Source organism: Cyprinus carpio, unplaced genomic scaffold, assembly GCF_018340385.1.
Source record: "Cyprinus carpio isolate SPL01 unplaced genomic scaffold, ASM1834038v1 S000006709, whole genome shotgun sequence".
Taxonomy (NCBI): Eukaryota; Metazoa; Chordata; class Actinopteri; order Cypriniformes; family Cyprinidae; genus Cyprinus; species Cyprinus carpio.
In genome coordinates, this window is record NW_024879317.1 from 780609 (window position 1) to 789820 (window position 9212).

The window sequence follows — 9212 nt, forward strand, 5'->3', positions numbered from 1 at the left end:
CACATCTACATTGACGAGAGAGAGAGAGAGGGAGAGGGACTGGAGAAGGGAAGGTGGATAGAGAGAGAGAGACGATAGAATTCAACTCTATTCCTCCACAAGAACCTGTAACCATATTAATATCTAATGGTCCAGTCCACTTGCCATATTTAGAGCTCTAAATATTGGCATCTTAATAAAAACAAAAAAAAAAAAAAAAAAAAAAAAAAATTCTCTGTTTTTCTTTCTCTATCTATTCTATAGTATAGTGCTCATGAACTATGATAAGGTCCACATTCCTAAATGAAGATCTTTCTATATCAGAGGAGGTGCAGAATGAGGTAGGGAAGTAATTGCGAACTATATGCTTTTAAACAAGTAGATGACTTGATATTGTATTTAAGGAAATCCTAGTCATATTTATTGTCATACATCTGTTTGACAAAGAGAGAGCCACGAAGTATTCTAATGAACCTCATAAGAAGTCGTTTTATTCAGCACAATGGCGTTCTTCTGCTGTTTAGAAGTTTCATAATGTCTTTGAAGCAGGTACACAATTTTATCCGTGTTTCACGCCAATTAAACCTCTAATGCTCTTAAATGCCTGTGTCTCAACTCATTTTAACTCTTTTCCTAATTAATATATTTTGTTGTCTACATTACTATCTTTGTTGATTTATTTATTTTTTGGAAAACCAGTTAGTTTGGTCGGGTTATTCGAAATATTTACAATGCTGCAGGGAGGGGGAAGGGTGATCTAGACTTGAGTGTAGATGGTGGCGGTGTGTGTTGTCTAGCTGTCCCCCTTTACACACCAGTTAAGGCTTTTGGATTAGATTCTGAGGTAATACTGTTTATCAGTCCTTATTGAAATAAAGATGACCCCGACCACCTGCATCCAAATAAAAATTAATAATACAAAAACAAATGCATTGCATTTGCTTCCGTCACAAAAGCATTTGTTAAACACCGTGTGTTCAACCATTCTTTCAGGGCCCTGCGTACTCGTTGACTTTACATTTTACAGATAGTGAAACTCTGAAAAATAGTCTGTTGACTGTGTGGAAGCAAAAGAGTGCACTTAAATTAAATCAAACTGGCTTGTCATAAAACTGTAATGATCACTCCTGTAACATTGAGACCCCGCAAAGTCCATCAACACAGGCCACATGCAAAACATCCCGATGGATCATAAAAATCTGTACTCTTATGAGCCTTAACTGCCTCCATACTGATGGGAAAGAATAAATAATACTACAATGCAGTATGTACAGCTACTGTGTGTGTGTGATGTGTAATATATAATGTATATTTGCCCCCGATACCCAATTTCTAGAAAACACACATTAAGATAACCAGAGCTGTGATAAATGACCCTGGAAAACCAAGCCAGAGAAAACACAACACACAACGCCGCCTTTGAATCTATAAACGTCCCCAATGCGTGCTGTTTACTGTTAATGGAGAGAATACAGTGTGTGGGATGTTTAATAGCGCTTTATTTTTATTATACACACCACTGAATAATTAACTCTGAGGCAGAGTGTCACATAGATTTATCTTTTAATTAAAAACTTGCGTGGTTCACGCATATATTGAGTGGCTAGTCACAAATTAAATGCAATACCTATCAACAAATTTATGTTTATGTGTTATTCTCTCCTGTTGTAATTATCGAGAGATTGTTCACGCTCTATAACCCTTCTATATATGTTTCACTCTCAGACACAGCACAAAGTTGGGAGGTCTGCATCACAACTCATAAAACCTTCAAGTCATAATTTATTAATTTTATAGGTCATTTCCTAAAAAAAAAACGTAACAAAACAAAAAAAACAAACAGAAAAACACCCACACGGAGGAGAATGAAAGCGTGATTATCTATAATTCGCGGCGTTCTGTTCAACTAAAATAACATTTTCACCAGAAAGTGTAAGTCAACACAGTGTATTCTAAATCACAGAACGATTACTGTGTTGTTTGCTGTCAATCACAAGGTATACAGTACGAGTGTGTAATTTATGGAGAATTTTTGCTCCTCTCTGTACAAGAAGCAAAACAAAGAATGTGAACATGATGTACGATATGATATTATTATGCACTAGTTTGAGTTAACATCATAGTATCTATCTTTTGTTATATGTTTCTGTGAATCTTTGAAACATATTGGAAAACATTGTATAGTCTCATTTGATATACATGTCCTTATTCATTTAGTAGGTAAGCAGTGTAACAGTGAAATTTTGAAGTAGGAAAAAAATGTATTTGCAGTTTTCTTGTTACAGGTACTTCCAATGCTCTTTAATCTTATTTTTTATAGCGATTATACAGGTTGCAGCATGCTCCTTTTCTACACTGACCTTGATGTAGCAAAACGATTTTCTTTTCATTGTGTCTTTCTTTCTTTTTCTTTTTTTTTTCTTGATTTAAACATTATACAGTGGGTATAACCACTGTCAAACTGTTCTCATTTTAACATGACGGTACATGAATCGGTATTCAACACTGACTCCTTGAGTTTAATAGTCTGATCTGTGAATGTTAGTGTTAGTGTAGGAATCACGGTCTCCACATTTGCCTCTAACTCCTCCAACTGCTGTTCAAGAGATTTAAGCCCCTGCAGGACTCTGCGGCTGCAAAAGCTCGCAAAAGCACCCTAATGTATGCCTGTTTTGTCAAGCTGGTTGGCCCAAAAGGCATCATTTTTGAGCCTGTGGTCGCCAAATTATATTCTTTTTTTCTCCCCCACTGACCATTCAGCGCCAAAGACAGCCCAGCCATTTTCCAATACCCCCCCCACGCCCCCTGTCATTATGGACAACATCCTCAGCAGGAGAGGGTCATGTTACCAGCCTGTATACTCTAAGATCATCCGTCACCTAAGCGCTCCCTTACGCGAGACACTTAATAGGTGGGACCCTATCAGTACGATACGAATCATAATTAGCACCTGTAGGGACCATATAAAAAAAAACCACTTCAATTCAATCTGTATCAGAAATCGGACTAATATTCATGGCATAGCGGTCCCCGTCCGCGTTCCACAAAAAAGATAAATGTCAGAGGCCGTCAAGGGACATACACGTGGAGGATGGTCAGGGAAAATGCCTATCCCTGAATCAGGTGTCGGTTTTGTGGTCGAATTCACACATTGGGCATTACCATTCCAATAATTACCTTACAATTTCATGTTTTTCTAAGTGCCTGAGTACAGATGGTTTTGAGTTTTAAATTTAGTGCACATGTGTATACTCGGGCTTATATTTGCACCATCTTTTTTAGCTCCTGTGAAGATCTTTGCTTTTCACGGCGTGGACAAAATATTCTCAACACAGCTCTCCGCCACGCCATTCTGCTCTTTGGTGAGCCACGGTCCACTGAAACCATGCTCAGGATATACACCAGTGGGCACCCGAGGAGGACCCAGAAAAACCAATGCCTCACCTCGCCCCCCTCACTAAAAATCCATGGACATGACGGAGACACTACAATTGGATAACAAACACTCACAGAAACAAAAAAAAAACAGGTATACCACGTGACCCTACACACTACTAATTACTTGTACAAATGGTACACAATTAGCTGCTTTAAAAAATACCAACATTAAGTACCTAAAGTGTCTACCAAATTAGAACCTTTGAACAGGTCTCCCACTAACACCTATGGTCCCCCCCTTGAATGATAGTTTGAACTTATTTTCGTGAAAGTGTATGATTTTATACCACAGGAAATTCTCCATATGGTTCCAAGGTGAAAAAATCTTTTTATCAATGGTATTTTAGCCATGCATATTTGTTTATTATTATTATTTTTTAATATTTTCTAATAACGCCACATAAAGGCACCTATTACTTAAGCAAAACCAATCCACTGTTATTGTAACGCTCCATGTATAATGTTAAATAATTATCTGGCATGTTCAGAACACCAAATATGTCACCCCCATGGGAGCATGTTTCTCTGGACCCAATTTAAAATGACTAGCATAATTAAAGAGGAACCACAAACTCGCTCCACTTTCTCCAGCAATTTGTTATTTAGGCCGAGCAGCTGGCGTGTGTAGAGTTAACTCTGCAAGATTAAAAAAAAAAAAAATACAGATCTGTTTGGCTCCTGCAGAGTATCCCATTGAAAGGAACAGAGGGTTGCTCTTTTGCTATGCACCAGCACAGACGCCAGATGTTCTCCGCCATTTCTAATCATTGCACGTGATTGTTAAATGTGGGGTTAGAATTGCTGCAGTTTGTGGCTTCACTGGCATGCGCTCTGTATACAGCACAGGGGAAGCAGCAGCCTGAGGATTATAATTATACCCCATTAATATGCTAGCATTCCACCCTAGCGTAAAAACAAAGCTTAATAAACAGATCTGTTGAAACACTGTTGTGATTTTGGAGAGTCTGTAACACAGGCGAAGTGGCAAATGAAAGCCCTCGGCGGTGTTAGTGGAGGTGGTACGAGAGTGGGGCAGTTGAGTGTGACTGCTAGATGGTTTACTCTGTTCCTTTTCCACATCGAACCAAACTTGTGTGAACATTGTTCAGGAGTCCATCTCAAGCTCTGTTCGGGGTGTGTGGCTGGTGCCTGAAGGGCTCCCAATCACTTAAAGAGGTCAAAGACAATTCCACCTGTCATCTATCTGAATAGCTATGACCAGAAAGAGAGGAAGAAAATAGGTGTAGAGATCAATCATGCCCTCTCTTGTCACAGTTTTTGTTTGCATTTAGTGTTTATTGCATGCTAAATACTCATTTGTCACACAAATAAAAAGTATTTTTTAGTTTTATTTTACCTGTTTACACGTGCTTTTTTGTGGACATAAAAACATTGGTTGTGATTTCGCACAAAAACTCAAGACATCATTCCTCAACTCCTCAGTGCCCCCACACCCACCCTAAGTAGTCAGAATTAATCAAACTCATAATTATATGGCTACCGAAGGGGCTCAGAGACTTGAAAAAATGTGTCAAGGGTGAGATACATTCATATATTCATTTGATTGAGGTCTCAGTATGAGCAGCCACCGAAGTGATTTAGATCCCATGCTTTTTAAAAGTGCAGGACCCCAACTTATCCAAATAAGGCCTGACGCTGTGCTAAGAATTTCAAATGTGCTTTTAATACATCACTCCTTTTATTGACATTTTGGTGCAAATTCTGTCCTTTTTATTTCTTGCCATTCACGCTCCTTACTCAACAGCTGTTTGTTTGAGGGTTGCAGCCCGATATGTACGTGCGTGCCGTTTGAGACTTTGAACAGTTGTTTTATTTTCTTACCACGTGTCGCGGAAGCCAGTAAGTGAGAGCAGTAATGGTAAACATTTTCTTTTTTTCTATTTTCGGTGATTGGGGTCTGTATGTCAGTGCGTTGAGGAGGGTTAGGAATGATCGGAGCTCTCGGTAAGATATGTTAGATTTCATATTTGTACCCTCCCGTCTGCCGTTCATTTTGATTATGACCTAAACGGTGAACAACCAAAGCTGAAAGAAAGTGATATGACATCTGTCTTAAAAAAAAAAAAAATACAATTCATGAGAAAATATGTTAGGTTGATTACTAGAATTATATACATCATATTATTTGTGTGCTTATTTATTTCTTTATTTGTTTAAATGTAATTTGTTTAACCCCTGTGAATGTGTGTAGGAGTGCTTGACAAATCATTTTCTCTCTTGTCTTAATATAAACAAAGAGTCTGTAGCCACCAGACAAGAGATGGAGAATGTGTCACCTCTAAGCAGCTGTCTGAGTACAAGGCAAGTGTGACCGTAGTGTGTGTGTTGTTGTGTGTGTGTGTGTGTGTGTGTGTGTGTGTGTGTGGTTGTGTGAAGAGGTTGGTGTCATTCTTCAAAGCTGGCCGGATGTTAGGAACTGTGTGTGTAAGGCCAACAAAGTAGCATCACCTGACAAGCACAGCCTGCTAATTGACATTTTTCATTAACACTGAATGTATATACCTATTCTGGCTGTGATAATGAGCCATATCATGGAAGAAAGCAGGCGGAAGTTTGTTGATGGGCCTGAGATTGGGGGAGAAAGTTGCATAATTACTGCAAAAGTCCTTGGTTGGCACAAGCCACACTCAGCGTTGGAACCGTAACCTTGTTCTTATCATCACTTAATATGGTAGTTAGATAGTAAAGGTGCAGAAAAAAAAAATTATAAAAGAATCTGCTTCTTGAAGTAAATTAATTTACGTAATGGGATTCTAGGTGTCTTGATAATCAGGAGAAAACTCTCAGTATTAGACAGGAGGAGACAGCCATTTGCATACAGTGCAAGAAAAAGCACCTATAATATATGATTAGCCAAAGATGAAATTAAAACAGATGTAATTCTTAAATCATGCTTAAGTAATTGCTAATTACTATGTAATTATGCACTCATTTTAGACAGTTAACAGGAGTTAACACACATTTAACAGAGGTAGACATCTCCAGCTCCACTCATTGTCGCTATCAAAAAAAGAAAAAAGAAGAAAAAGAAAAAAAGCTGTTCAATCTGAGAGACAAAAACAAAGATTGAGTTCAATGCTGAAAGATACAGATGCTTTATTCATTTTACATTAAGCAAATTTGTTAATGTGTGCACATCTCAAAGTATCACTATGTGGGTGTCTTGTCTCTTTCAGGTCCTGTCAAAGGTCAAAGGTCAAAGGTGTGGTGCCTAAGTTGCCTAGAATCGCCTTTACAGTACATTTGTACTTTGCAGCTTAGTCTCCACATTGGCTGACGTATTATATTATTCATTGCTGAAAGTAAAGCATTGTTTCTTTGACTGATCAAAGCAGTGTATAGCTATAGAAAAATATTTCACCTTCACCTGGAAGTGGCAACAACACAACCAAAGCCAACTGTATTCCCTGACAAATGAAGACACTTTTTTTCTTTTTCTCTTAAAGGTGAAGTTGCAATTATTTTTTATTATTACTTTGAAGGTTGTGTCTCTTTCAGGTCCTGAACAAAGTCAAACTCTGGTTTCCATTGACGTATTATGTGGTAGCTTCTTCTTTTTCTTTTTTTCTTTTTTTCTAGCTCTTAGCCATTTGAGGTGGAGCTCGGTCTACCTGGCAGCATTTGGAAACCATTTCTGCTTATAATTATTATGTTTGCAGTTCCACTAGTTGTGCCACTAGTGATGTTGAAATCACACACTTCACCTTTAACATCTCCCTCTCTGCTCTTAGACGGTGTCTAAGCTGAATAAACCGATAATGTCTCCTTCATTTTTCATCATGTAACAATGCTATGAGACAGTGAGATTCCTTCTGTCCTGTGAAGGAGATAGACTCTCTCTTTCTTAGATATGAATGGCAGTGTTAGACTGGAACCCTGTGGTGAGGTGGGGATACACAGTGGGCGTCTGTCGCTTGTAAAAGAAGAGATCACCTTGGGCAGCTGCACCGGGCCACTCCTCCATCGTTAACAGCAACGTGTGGCTGATCAGCAGCATTCCTGACAACTCCATTCAGCCGCCACCTGCTTGCTGTCAATCACAAGGAGGGGAGGGAGAGAGTTGTGGCATCCTAAACTATTGATGCCGTCGCACAGAAATGACGTGCCATCGCGCCACAGACTACACCTTTCTCTCTTCACTTTCTCCTCTCATTCTGCCATCCGTGGCATACACCTTCACCAGACCAAATAGTAAGTTAGATACAAATCCATTGTGCTGACAACCTTATATAGCGTCTCTATTGGCACCAAGAGCCCTCTCAACTCATGAAACGTGGTATTATTGGTTTCTGTTTAGTCTTCTGCCTTCCCACCATCCGAGCTTATAGTATTTACTATTAACCTCCCTGATAACATATAACTTACATTAACCATTTGCACTTTTGGCACCGGGATCATCACCCACTATGGAAAGGTGCTGCTTGCAGATGCTTTTAACACTGATGACCTTGTTGGTACATGAGAACACATCCGTAAAGTAATAGAGTTTGATTACCATTGAAACAAATGCTGTTTCCATCCACACCCTAGGCTTTCCGGGCTGCCAACTGGGAATAACAATAAAACATAAATTTGGCTACTGGCCAGGCTTTGATCCGAGTGAAGACAATGGGAACCCTCGATCGGACTCCAATGACATGCTTGTGCAATACAACATACAGTACTGGTATTTTCGCTACATTGCCGGATAAAATAGATAATGTACATACATTTCTAACAGACACTCAGTGTATATTTGTGAAATCAGCTAATACTTACTGGTTTTTGCGGTGAATTTTGGGAATTTTGAGGGAGCAAATGATGAAGTGTCGTAATGCTCCACATTATGAATCTGTTAGTAATCTATTCAACCTTAGATCTTTACCAATAGAGCATCGCACAGCTATTCTGTCAGCACTCCAGTCGTAAGACAGCATACAATGTCTTTTCTAGTCTCTTCGGCGCTGTGTAAGGCTAGGCAAGAGATGTAAAAGGAAGAAATAATAATAAACACGTAAAGTATGTCACAAATAGGTTGTCACTTTTTACTCACCTTTATTGGATATCAGTACGTAGATTTGAGCAACACCTTAATCAATTCGGGCTGCTTTAATAATGCTTTAAATAACTGCATCGGCCTTCAAAAAATGAACACCTTGTTGTGCCTGGGGATGTGTTGATGCAAATACCATGGGATTTCAATTAAAGTCAATTATATAATTGGCCTTGAAGGTGACCGCAAAGACAAGACATCTACGAGCACGTTTCCGATTTCAAATGCTCATTCTGTAGTCCGTCAAAGCTGTACCTGTCACGTTTAGAGCCGTTCGGCCCTGCAAACTCCAATGCTACTATTTCATCTCTTTGGTCGCTATATGTCTCGCTCCTGGCGTACACCGAAAGAACGCCATTAAAACCTAACATGTTTTTTCCCTGCCCTGCTTTTTTTTTTTTTTGCCAAAGCGTAATTAAGGTTGCTGTGATGAATATTATGGCTGTAAACAAAGGGTGTGGTTACATAAATAATTGGGTTCAGAAAGTGATGCCACAGGAAATTTTAATGGAACGACATGAATGATCTCACTTACTGCATCGGATAGTATATGCCATCCGTCCCCGAAAAAGGAGAACTTTAAATAATCAAAAACTAGGCAGAGGCACCAATCAAAGGTAAAAACGTACCCAGTGCGGCCCAGGCTGCGTCATTTCAGTATATCTTTTCCCTTTTTGTTAAAACCAGCCATGAAGTGTGAGGGATCTGAAAGAGTTGTTTACTTAAATCCCACGTCGGAAAT